The sequence below is a fragment of the Phalangium opilio genome, unplaced genomic scaffold (assembly GCF_054372755.1).
Source record: "Phalangium opilio isolate 3A_F unplaced genomic scaffold, DU_Popi_V2 ptg000063l_1, whole genome shotgun sequence".
Taxonomy (NCBI): domain Eukaryota; kingdom Metazoa; phylum Arthropoda; class Arachnida; order Opiliones; family Phalangiidae; genus Phalangium; species Phalangium opilio.
The window spans coordinates 5,614,122-5,627,917 of NW_028324180.1; the positions used below are offsets into that span (position 1 = coordinate 5,614,122).

The 13,796-nt window shown below is 36.7% G+C and overlaps 1 long non-coding RNA gene across 1 annotated transcript; it reads left to right on the forward strand.

The window, feature by feature from the left end:
• Positions 1-541: 541 nt before the first annotated feature.
• LOC149662832 (uncharacterized) lies at positions 542-2,570 on the forward strand. Its single transcript, XR_016368634.1, has 3 exons — positions 542-1,526; positions 1,616-1,813; positions 1,972-2,570. It is a non-coding gene; the product is annotated as an uncharacterized LOC149662832 (long non-coding RNA).
• The last annotated feature ends 11,226 nt before the right edge of the window (positions 2,571-13,796 follow it).

Here is a 13,796-nt window from a genome sequence, read left to right on the forward strand (position 1 = left end):
GCAAAAACGGATAGAATGAAGGTTTCACACTGAGCTTGCTTTTGAAACTTCGATGTATTGTTTCCAAATGGTTAGTCGTTTGTAACTCATAATCGGCGAAGTGATTCCACATTTCAAGTTGATGGATACTACTTTGTAACCAATTGTCAACAAAGTAGTCCAGGAATCTAACTAAGTTAGGGATGGTACCAAAGGTAGAGCCATTAGACGACGAACCAATAGTCGGATTTCGTTATTGGCTTTTTACTAGTTTGCGAGGTGATTTTTGTTCACGGCTCTCCAAACAGCTTGGGTAAAGTGAAAGTAGCATCCCTTAATTTTTGATGTTGGAAACGAAAGTGATATCGTTGAAATCATGGCTGTTGAAATTGTGATGGTGAAAATGTTAAATTTCTTTCTTCAGCTGCTTGACGAATAAGGGAGAACATTCGAGAGTAGACTGTTCTCGAGTGGCCAGGCAGTAATACGTACAAAATGGGTATCACAATAATAATAATAATAATAATAATATTTATTTCCCAAAAATTGGAGGCCAACAAGAAAAGGAGTAACTCCCAGTACAAAGCTTGTTGACCCAGACAAATACAAAAAAGAAAAAAAAATATACATAAATTAAATTAAAACAAAGAAAATTATAAAAACCAATAGTCATATAAAACCATAGTTATATAGATAAAATCGCAGAGGCATTAAAATATGCAATCGTCATTTAAAAGTTTTTGATACAATTTAAATTTAAAACAGGCTAGCGTATTGCTACACCTTATGTCAATTGGGAGAGAATTCCAATCCCTAACGACACGAAAAAAAAATGAATGAAAAAGTGCATCACATCTAGCTTTACCAATAGCAAATGTCAAAATTTCGTGCCTTTCATTAATAATGACATAATCTAGTAAAGGAAAGGTATAATGACAGTAGATTACCCGGTATAAAAAGACGAGACTAGAAAACTGTCTCAGTGCATACATAGGTAAAAAATTCAATCTTTTTAAACGATCACAATATTGTACTCTATTGCAATTTTGCATATTATTAAACCATGACTGGTTCAATTGATAAGAAGTAAAATGTCTCAAAACCCGTTCAACACTGTCAATATCCTTTCGAAAATGAGGAGAACATACCACAGACCCATATTCCAAAACAGGAATTACCAGAGCCTTAAACGCTATAATAGCTGCTTTTGAACGGCCAAAAGTTCTATTAATTAAACCAGTCAAGCGCCTGGCTTTAGAGGTAATGTATAAGACATGGTCAGCCCATTTTAAATCACTTGAAATAAAAATCCCAAGTAGCTTACATTTAAAGACCCGAGGCAAGATTTGATTAGAGACACAATAATCAACATTAAATACATTGCGACGTCTAGTTAAAATAATATATGAACATTTCGATACATTTAGAGACAAAAGATTTCTAATTCCCCAGTCAACGATTATATTTATATCTCCCTGAAGTAACACAGTGTCCGACATAGAGCGCACAGCTCGAGAGAGAAAGGAATCATCAGCGTATTGCCAAAGGTTAGTATCAGGGGAAATACCAAGGTGAAGATCATGGGCGTACAAAATAAACAGTAAAGGACCCAATATTGATCCCTGAGGTACGCCAGAGGTAACAGGTTGATAACCGGAAAATTCACCTTGAAAGACAACTCTCTGTTCACGATTCCTTAAAAAATCAGCAACCCAGGCTAGGATAGGACCACGAATACCAACACCATAAAGCTTAAAAATGAGGCGATCATGAGGAACAGAGTCAAAGGCTTTTTTCCAGTCAAAAATTATGACATGTACATCAGATGGTACACGTAAGTCAAACAAAGAAGCCCAGGAATGGAAAGCCTGGACTAACTGCGTTACGCAACTGAAGCCTTTTCTAAAACCAAACTGCTTTTCAGGGAGCACGCCAGGCTTAATATATTTAGAATTAATGAAATCAGATACAATTGATTCCATAATTTTACAGAAGACAGAGGATAAGGATATGGGACGGTAGGACGCCATATCAGATCTGTCTAAGGAAGAACCCTTATATAGAGGGACAACATTAACCCTTTTCCAAGCAGCCGGAAGTCTGCCTACCTTCATCGAGTAATTTAAAAAGTCAGACAAAGGATACGACACACTATCACGACAAAGCTGTAACATTTTTGGGGTTATACCATCTGGACCAGGGGAAGAGTTACATTTCAGGTTATTGATAGCGGTGACAACCAAAGATGGAGTAAACAATAAGTTTAGCTCATCATCGACTGGTAGCGGAAGATCATACAAATTGTCAGCTGGGTTAGGAATTGGGCCAGATTTACAAAAACAAGAACAAAAGTACTCATTGAATTTAGTAGCAATGATAGCACAATCAGTAATGCTATCCCCATTGTTCTTCATAAAGTTTGGAATTGGGAGTTTCGATTTGAGGGCGACAAATTTCCAAAATTTTTTAGGCTCAGAACGTAAATTATTAGAGAGTTGCCTAACATGATTTGCATAAGAAGTACGAGATAATTCCTTGATCTTATTTGCCAGACGCCTAAATCTAGCTCTATTAAACTCGGTGAAATTGGATTTGAGTTTTTTGAATAGAGTTTTTTTGACATTGGCTAAATGAATTATCGAACCCGTTATCCAAGGATTTGATTTTCGCTTAGGGCGACAAGTAATCTTAGGAATACTATCATCAAGACAAGCAGAAAACATTGATAACCAATTGTCCCAGGCCTCGTCAATGTCATTTTCTAAGTTAAAAACCATGTCCCAAGGAGCGTGACTTATAAGTCCATTTAGCGAAACAATATCAGCATTGCGAAAATCAAAACTTGAACGCTGCACCACCTTAGTCTGAGATACTGTACAAATTAATTCACCAGTCACAGCATTATGATCACAACCAGGTAAATTATCCACGGAGACTACATTCTTAATAAATCTTTTCTCATTAATATACACAAGGTCAAGAGTATTATTATTCCTCGTCTTGTCAGAGACAACTTGATGCAAACCAAACCGTTGTATGGTATGTGAAGAATGTAAAGCTGCTTGAATTGCTCTGGAAACACGAAGTGAGTTCCGTCCATAAGTACCGATTCAGATTGGCATAGTAAAGTGAAGAACTCAATTGTTGCGAATCCAATAATTTTGTCTTCTGCGCCATTGTCAAAGAGTAAAAACTGTTCCTCGGAATCCCCGACATTTACCAACTTTCCATCTAATTCGATATCTTGTCTATGCTTTGGATTAGGAGCAAGATGTTTACCGCGCCAACGGTACATAGAAGAACGTACGCATTGATATTGTGGTAATGAGGCTTGCGCTTTCAAATCCGACATTTCCGACGACATTGCTTGTTTTTTTCTTCACTGCATGCATTGCTGTATATGTCGTGAATTCGTTTTCTGTTGTTTCTCTCTTGGTCTAATTCAGTCTTCATTCTGGATTTTGCTCGTAGTTGAATAATAAGTTTGGTGTCTGGTTCATGATTCTCGTGATCTAATACTTCACCCTTAACATTACTATCGTACGTAGTAATTTTTAGCCAACATACTTTATCCCTACACGTGTAGTAACACGAATTATCAACCCTCTTATTTAAATTGAATAAGTATCCTTCATGTATATACAAATAACCACACTTATTAGCGATGCGCTCCATATTACAATTAAAAATGAAATTTTCTATTGGTATTTCAGCAGTTATATACTATATATATATCTTTGGGAACGAATAGGTTTTTTAAGGGTTATTGTTTTCATATCTTAAAAACCAATATTCGAAAATGTCTAGTTAATATTCTAAAACTGCAGCCAAAACCATGTAACGTGATAAATATGACTTCAAATAATAATAAAAAATCTACAATTCCCTTTAAAAAGTAAATTTTCGGGGATCTGAAAGTATTTGGTTCTTCTAAACTAAAATAGGTGCTTAATATTTTACAGAATGTGCGCAAATGGTGCTCAATTTCTTTGACCATTATTTTATTATAAGTCAAAGAAATTGTTTGCTTGCCGGAATGCCGGGAATTAAATTCATTTTAGTTCCATCGGGTGTATAAGCGCATTAGCGATGTCAACTTCCCAGAAAAAACCGGTTTTCGGTTAACCGATTAATTAAAATGGCCAGTTTAACCGATTCAAAAAACTGGAAAAAAATACCGGTTTTTATCCGGTCGTTCATGATAAATGTTGAACAAGTTGGGAAACCAAAATAAACCTCTCCGAGCCGAGACGAATTTACTTTCCAAACACAGTTCCGCAAGCCAATGAGGCAAACCGGAAATACATAGTTCTAAACGGCGAGATATTGCCATGATCATTTAGTTTAAAGCGTTTTAATAATTTCCTGCGTATCCACAATAATTCTAATGAGGACCTAATATCTATCACTTAAATGTGTATTTAACTTTCGGCTCAATCTGAACCGTTAAGACCTCCTATAAGAGGACATGAAACAAGGTCAATTATGGTTAAGATCTAGGTTATCTTATCTCATAGACCCAGTCGTTTCAACACGTATGGAGAGATGAAGTATTAACATCCTTATTATTTAATGAAGCTAAAAGTTACGTTTACACTATATATAAATGTAGTAAAGATGAATTAAAAAGTAAACACCAAATTTTAAATGTTAATATCAAAAGATGTTCTTGGAATATTGAGATGAAACAGAGCTTTATAGCTACACAACTACTAAAAGAATAGTAATGCCGAAAAATATTTAAGTATTTCCATTTAATATTCTGCAAAAAGAAAATGTTATCGTTTTGTAAGAGATCTTTTCACCCTACTCGCTTTATATTAACTTTGATATGCGTGTACTGTTTCGATTCAGATGCAATCTTCATTACTCTTTCTATATTAACTCTCACTTGTGTCAGTACATAGAAATAAGTTTATCTTAAATAATTAATTAAATATAAATGATATTAATTATTTTAATCGCCAGTAAATAACTTTAAAAATAGTTAAATCGTTTAAAATAAAGTTGTTCCTATTTTCTTTCGAAACTTTGCTAATATTGACGTTTAAAGTGAAGGTACCCCTCTTGCCCGCTTTCTTCAAATATTGGGGTATATATACCATTCGTTTCCATTATAATAATAGATAAAAACGCATTCGCGTGAACCGATGGTGGAAGCCCTACCATTGGGAGGCTAGACGTTTCTCGTAACCCTAGCCGATCGCCGCGTATATCTTGAAACCAATAATAGATAAAAACGCATTCGCGTGAACCGATGGTGGAAGCCCTGCCATTGGGAGGCTAGACGTTTCTCGTAACCCTAGCCGATCGCCGCGTATATCTTAAAACCAAACGATAACGATGGAGAAGAAGCCGGAATGGATAAAGATCTGAAGATGGTGGTGCATAGAAGCTGGTGTCAATGTGGGATTGACGAAGAACAGAAGATGGTGGTGCATAGAAGCTGGTGTCAAGGAGGAATGGACAAAGACCTGAAGATGGTGGTGCATAGAAGCTGGTGTCAAGGTGGAATGGACAAAGACCTGAAGGTGGTGGTGCATAGAAGCTGGTGTCAAGGTGGAATGGACAAAGACCTGAAGGTGGTGGTGCATAGAAGCTGGTGTCAATGTGGAATTGACGAAGAACAGAAGATGGTGGTGCATAGAAGCTGGTGTCAAGGTGAAATTGACGAAGAACAGAAGATGTTTGTGCTTGGAAGCTAGCAAGTACAGACTAGTGTCCATGTGGAGTGGACGAAAACAAAAGCTGGTGGTGTTGGAACTCAAGTAGAATAGCCAGAGGAGACAAACCCAAATTTCCGTGAACTGTCAATGCAGTCCGGAAATTGGGAACACGTTTGCTCCGATACGCAAACTGCGAACGCGGTCACGTGGGGCGTGACAGACAGACACACAGACAGACAGACACACAGACACGGCCGGTGTAATACCTCTCCGTGACATACGTCACTCGGAGAGGTAAAAATGCCATACTTTAACGTTAACTCAAAGACCAAATATTAGTACCGAGTAGGCATGGACGAACCAATACTAAAGGACGGATGGCAGAGGGATAAAGTTGAAAAATACTTGTTAATTCGCCTTCTAGCGGCAGATAGTAGCAAACCGGATAGAGGGGAACATATTTCGCATGCATTCTTGTCCCAATGGACCGAATCCGAAACCCGGAGAAGTGCGGGTTTTCGCTCCAATGGGACTGTCCCATGGACCGAATCCGCCAAAAGTGCGGGTTTTTCGGTTGATTGGGACTGGTTTCAGCCTAATGCGATTCGGTCCAATGGGGCAGAGCCTCTAGGTTTAGCACATATAAGGATTTCATTTGTACCACCCTACAGGTTTCCGGTAAGCAAGTTTTCATAACAGCTAGATTGAAGGAGGACCATATTTAATTTCGAAAATATTAATATGCCATCGAATTAAAGATGTTAAGGATCCTTTCAATCAAGTTCCCGAACGGCGTTTTTAATTTGTCAAATAAAATGCAATTTTGTTTAATTTCAGGAACATTGAATACACAAAACAAATCAAAATGTTTTGAAAGGATTTTCGATATTTTAACATCAAACTCTGACAATATCAGTGACAACGTTTGAGATCTGTAATTTCTCTTTTTGTCAACTACATAATCACTAGAACATCACAAAAGTAGAATTAGAGGTAAAATTGGACTTTCTTGAGGTTAGCCCCTGTGGAAAATCTTTGCATTCCTTACTCCTATTTCATTTAATCACGATCATATATTATATAGATAACATGAAATATATTTAACATTAATGTTAACCACCAGATGAATTTACATAAAGGTTTTTGTTACAAAAAAACATCGACTTATCAGTTGCAATAAAGATTACAAAACACCTCCAATAAAAACAGAGCGAAAGCTAAAATGTTTCCAGAAACGTATATCCATAATACAGCCTCAACATCATCCACGGTAATGTCCGACTGAGTATTCTCTGGCTCCAACCATTTGAGAAGGGTTATAATGTCGTCAATATCCTTTGATAAACCAGTGCTCTTGTGTTTAGAATGTTGGGTTTCCCACAAGCTCAATATTCTAAATTAAATTTATTGATTTAACTAAATCATGGAAATCAATTTTCTAAAATAATAAAAAAGCATCGAACCAATACTTTTACGAACTAGCATAACCCAATAATATCCCCCATAGGTGTGGGTTATAATGGTTAGTTTCTGGTGTCCGATTAGGGGAATACAGCTGAAACCATTGCTTTGAGTGATCGTTACCTCAAATGGCGACACCAAATGGCGACACTATAGTACCCGTAAACCCTTACTTATGTAGATAATTATGCGATTATGGTCGCACGAGCTACGTTATTTATTCCCAAGGCTTTTTAAAAATGCACTTACATTTGATTAACATCATCTAATAAGCTCGATTTCGAGAAATTCGAGGAAATTGGAAGCCCGACATAACCTTGTAAAATCGATGTTGAAAAGAAAATGTTCTCTCTAATTGAAGTGGTTTTATTGTTTAACCAAAAGTGTCTGAATGAATTACGCAGTATTATATTCAAATTAAATTTAGATGCTATTAGAATGTTTATTTCACGAGTTTCAGGTGATGTTTTTCAAGTATTCTATGAAGTTTATTATTTGCAAGTGAAAAAATTGAAATATCTTGTGAATTTAAAGTCGAGTCATCTACTAGCTTAAAATAGTTATAAATAATCCCTTTAAATGTTGAATTATATTCTATTCTTTGATATTGGAGTTTCGTTTACCATATTGGTAATGATTTTGTGTTCCAGTGAATCTTTAATGACGTAAACAGTGACATTGTTAAAGCGCGAAGAGTCTCTGAACGTGTTAATTGGATAAAATGATGATTTAACGAACTTTGACTTGAGCTTGCTCGACATTTCAATATAAATAATTAGCATAGATATGAGCCATGTGCCGATTAATATTCTAGACGACCGATTTTTAGGAACGTTGATGTAGGCTGAAAGTAAAATTACACCTATTTATCTCGCTCGCTCTCTAAACCATCCAGCCAGCCAGCTAGGTGATATTTCTCGATAATTTTCACGTCCATCGAGACTGCGAATTACCAAAAATTAACCTCTTGCTTTATAGGGTTGGGAAACCAAAATAAACCTCCGAGTCGAGACAAGGGCTAAATTCGCTATTAAGAGGTTTTTGTTAAATAATTAAATAAATATAATTGATAGAAATTATGGGTCATTCCTATTTTAGAGGCCGTTTTCCATAGTGGTAAATTTTTTAGTAGGATGGTAGTAAAAATAGTAGTATTCCCCCTACATGGAAAAGCAAAACCTATGATGGAGAAAATAGTATGAATTGCTACATTGTGCCGACTAATCATAAATTGCCGTCTTTTCCAAAATATTGCTTTCTAACCATAAATTGCCGCCTTTTCCAAATTATTTCTGACTAACCATAAATTGCCGCCTTTTCCAAATTATTTCTGACTAACCATAAATTGCCGCCTTTTCCAAAATATTGCTATATTACTGTCTTTTTCCGTGTAAAGAGGCGCATACTTAGCCTTTCGTTAATAAACAGGAAAATAAAATGGGGTAATGCACTGGCCTTTTAACAAGGCGTTTTAAGTGTTCTAATTGCGAGGCCAGTACAGAATGAACATGCAAAACGAAATGTTGGAATAATACATTGGCCTTTTAACTAGGGGTCCTAAGAGACCTAATTGCGAGGCCAGTACAGATATGCCCTTACGTTCAAACGAGATTAGACTAGGTTAGGTTAGGTTTGGTTTAGGTGAGGCGGGTGAAATTTCATGCCGGGCCTCTCAAGTAGGCGTTGGTAGTGGCCTACTTGAGAGGCCATTAGAAAATAAACATGCAAAACGGAACCGTGGACAATTACACGGGCCTCTGAACTAACCGTTTGTAGTGGCCTACTTGAGAGGCCAGTAGAGAAAAAACACGCAAAATTAAACTAGGGACAATACATGAGTCTCTTATCTATGTTTTTATCGTCGGCTACTTTGCCGTTCGTGAATAAATATTAAAAACGAAATGGAAGTATCACATTGTCCTTTAAACTAGGTGTCCTAAGTGGCCTAATTGCGACGCCAGTACAGATATGTCCTAACGTTCAAACTAGATAAGTATAGCTTAGGTTGGGTTGGGTAGGGTTGGGTTGGGTTCGGTTGGGTTGGGTTAGGTTAGGTTAGGTTAGGTGTCGGGCCGCTCATCTTCGAGTCAGTAGTGGCCTACTTGAGAGGCCAGTAGAGAATAATCAAGCAAAATGGAATCATGGACTATTACACTGGCCGCTCAACTAGGCGTCTGTAGTGGCCTACATGAGAGGCCAGTAGAGAATAATCAAGCAAAATGGAACCATGGACTATTACACGGACCGCTCAACTAGGCGTCAGTAGTGGCCTACTTGAGAGGCCAGTAGAGAATAATCAAACAAAATGGAACCATGGACTATTACACGGGCCGCTCAACTAGGCGTCAGTAGTGGCCTACTTGAGAGGCTAGTAGAGAATAAACGAGCAAAATGGAACCACGGGTACAATTACACTGGCCGCTCAACTAGGCGTCAATAGTGGCCTACTTGAGAGGCCAGTAGAGAATAAACAAGGAAAATGGAATCATGGACTATTACACTGGCCGCTCAACTAGGCGTCAGTAGTGGCCTACTTGAGAGGCCAGTACAGAATAAACAAGCAAAATGGAACCATGGACTATAACACTGGCCTCTCAATTAGGCGTCAGTAGTGGCCTACTTGAGAGGCCAGTAGAGAATAAAGAAGCAAAATCGAACCACGGGTACAATTACACTGGCCGCTCAACTAGGCGTCAATAGTGGCCTACTTGAGAGGCTAGTAGAGAATGGTATGTTATCGATTGGGAGTGTTATCAAAACAGCATTGTCCAAAACGGCTTTTTCATAAACGCGTTTTCCATTATAGCCATTTCTCGTTTTAGCGCATTTTGATTACAGCGTTTATATCTTGAGCGTACGAAAGTACGCCTTTTCCAAAATATTGTTGTTTATCTTCATTAACTTCCCAAAATAATATGCCTTTTCCAAAAAATTATATTTTATATTTACTTCCGATATAACATTACTCCTTTTTGCATAATATTGTTCTTTGTCCTATATACTTAATATAATAGAGATTTCCCTCCCTATCAATCACAGTTTGGGCGGAAACAGCAATCGCTGTTTTGGGAAATAGCGCTGTATTGAGAAACGCGGAAACAGCAACCGCGGTTTTGCTTCCACGCGGTTATGCAAACCGCTGTTTTGGGAACCGCTTTATTCCAAAACGCTCTTTTGAAAACCGCTCAACTACCCGTGAACCGTAGAGAATAAACAAGCAAAATGGAATCATGGACTATTACACTGGCCGCTCAACTAGGCGTCAATAGTGGCCTACTTGAGAGGCCAGTAGAGAATAAACAAAAAAAATGGAACCATGGACTATTACACTGGCCGCTCAACTAGGCGTCAATAGTGGCCTACTTGAGAGGCCAGTAGAGAATAAACAAGCAAAATGGAACCATGGACTATTACACTGGCCGCTCAACTAGGCGTCAGTAGTGGCCTACTTGGGAGGCCAGTAGAGAGACTATAGACACCTGCATGAGAGGCCAAGGTGTCGGGAAGTTGCTTTTGTGACATAATTTATATCTATTTTGATCGCATTTAGAGTCCAAATGGATTTTATTTTTTGGAAATATTGTAGAGAAGATTATATTAAACGCGGTTCTGGTGCTCGAAAACCTCTTAGTGAAAAGCGATTATTATATTTCACAAAAACGTCTGTATCTACTGCTTGAATATTATGGCCTCCAAAACCGATTTAATACCCCATACATTTATACAAATTGAAAACTTTCTGCCTTTTCCAGAAGTTTTTAATTGGTCATACGACTGACTTGTAAATGCAGTTTCATACTGCGTTTAAGTCGATCAAATGATCAAATGGCCTACTTTGTATGCAGTTTTACACTGCATGCCAGAACTACCCTCACTTAAACGGGTATAGTTCTGCATGTAAGAACTGCCCTAGCGACAGGGGATTTCGTTCCCTCAAGGCGGAACCTTGCTATAAATATAGCATTAATCACTAATAATAATCATGAATTAAATATACAGTAAAACCACATGAAAGCGTTTTAGTCAGATTTTGGTTATCCATAGTATTTTCTCCCTCATCGGTTTAGCTTTTCCGTTCTAGGAAAAATACTACTATTTTTACTACTATCCTACTAAAAAAATTTCCCACTATCGAAGGCGGCCTCTAAAATAGGAAAGATCCGAAATTATTTATACGTCGGTACTTTATTTTAATTCCAGTTAAGTCGTTTCAAGAAAGGTTATTCCTAAAATCATTTTAAAACATCTATTTTTAATTATTAATGACGTCTACCGACCTCATTTTCTCAACTTTTGTAATTTATAAGAAAAGCCGCAATTACATGAGAATTGGCGCAAGCTCTGCCATTGACAGACAGGTCGACACGCTCAATGTAATAAATCTCCGTGACGTCACCGTCACTCGGAGAGGTAAAAAGAAAACTATATCACTGTACTTGGGGATCGGATGGGTGCATTTTTAAATTGAAAATTTACTCACGTTCAAAAAAGAAAATGATTGTTGATTCCCAAATATTTTGAAGAACTTCGTCAGAAACATTTCCGTGTTTTTTGGGCTTCATTTTATCGGAGATTGTTTTAATTATACTATTTGATATCAAACTTGCAATCAGAAGAACTATTACGTGTAATTACGAGAAAACAATTAACACAACGTTTGTTAGCATAATTAATTATTTAATACTATATTTTCCATGCTTCGAAAATCCGTAGAAACCGATTTGACTTCCTTGGGTTTGGGTGACAGAATTATGGTCGAAGTTTCTTCGAACACTTGCGTCAGGTAAATAGGATTCGTTAAAGCTGACGATAGGTCAAGTGGTATCAACATCATATCTATATTCTATAATTTATGGAACCAAAAATAAATGCCAAGGGCTCAATTGTTACAGGCCTGAATATTAATACAAATTCATCTCTCCAATCTGAATAATTCTCTTTAATGAAATGATTATATTTTAATCTGGATAAAAACACTGAATTTGAAATTTCACACTTTGTGAATCTAACCAAAAAACGTCTACGTATTCAAGAAGCGCGCAAGGTTTCTAGACTTTTGCGCTTTCATTTCGCTAAGCTTAAATTCCGCAAGAACATGTTTTAAGGATTTTTTGAAAAGAAACCTGTGGTACGTTTCCGTTATTCATTAATTTTCTAATAGCGTATACTTAATGTTTTTTCGTGCGGGTAGGGTAGTAATGACATCTATGAATCGGTAGTTGATTAGTCACGTTCCCTATTATCAGAAGAAAATAGGGGAAGTACGTATTCTTAGCTATTTCGCGAGACGTCACTTTATCGCGCCACTGAATATCCGCTTTTTTTGGCGGGAAACCGCGGATGAATACAAGTAACTATTTTCTTCGAAGGTTCGTCTGCTATCCAGCTGAATGCTGATTTTGTTATGGTACCTGACTTCTTGAGTTTACTATGGCCGAGGCTTAACGAGTCACTCGAATTTGGCGAAAATTCTACTTGAATACCTTTAGTTTTGCCTTTAAAACTTGTCTGGCTTTTCTTGTCACTAGTTTCACGATATACTAAATTACACTGGACAGAACTATCCATTTTTAACTCTTAATTGAACGATAACTTTCAATGTCATTCTACCCGGGCGAAAGAAGGACGGAAATCGTCGTCTATACTCTGTAGTTCGGTTTCTCACGGTATGGTGGCGCACCTTCAAAAATTTCTATCGGTTCTCTGCCTATCTCTGATTGGTCAATTTAAAGCGATAGCTTGTTTCTGGGAGAGAAGGACGACTTGCACTAGCTAAAGGTACGAATACGTACTTCCCCTATTTTCTTCTGCTATTATGCAAATGTCTCTGACTAGTTATTTAATATCGTGTATTATTTTGAGAGAGAATCAACATTTCAACATGAAGTAAGAGCGGAACAATATTAATAGGTACTTCATGAAAGTCAGTGAAAGAATGTAATGAATTATTTAACTAAGTAAAGTGTTTAAATAATTTTTACTTCATGATTATTCTCCAAAATTGTTCACCTATTTACAACCGTATAATTATTTAATCGATATGCCATACCATACTTGAAAGAACTCCAATGGTCTCCGCCATTGGAACTTACTTCGTACTTCGTTATAGAATTTGAAATGAAGCACTCTAACGTCTGTATTTGATAAAATATTTTTAAACTGTTTACCAATTAATTTCTGTTATGTTTTAGTGACAAATGACAAAATCATATTTAGGCAATGTCACTCAAACTTCGTTTCTCTAATATTAAAAAGTTAATACTAGAAAAATTGTTTGCTTCTAATTGTTGAATTACTATTAAAAAAATTGGGATCTTTATACTTGCTTTAGCAAAATGATTTTGGTTCTGCCCGGTTTAGTCAGGTAACCAGCTAGAATGTTTTCATAACAGGTAGATTGATGGGTAGACCCTATTGAATTTAGGAAAATGATTCAAAGTAAAAATGTTCACAGACCTTTCAATCAAGTTCCAGAACGCCTTTTTTAATTTGTCAAATAATAGCTTTTTTTCCCAAAATATTGAGTACAGAAAACAAATCAAACAATGCCAAATTTTTGTACTTTTTAACATCAAACTCGGATAATGAGTGAAACCCTTTGACAAATATAATTTCAACAACATTATTTTTTTATTCACCATCACAAAAGTACGTATTATGGGTAAATTTACACTTTCTAGAATTTTTGAA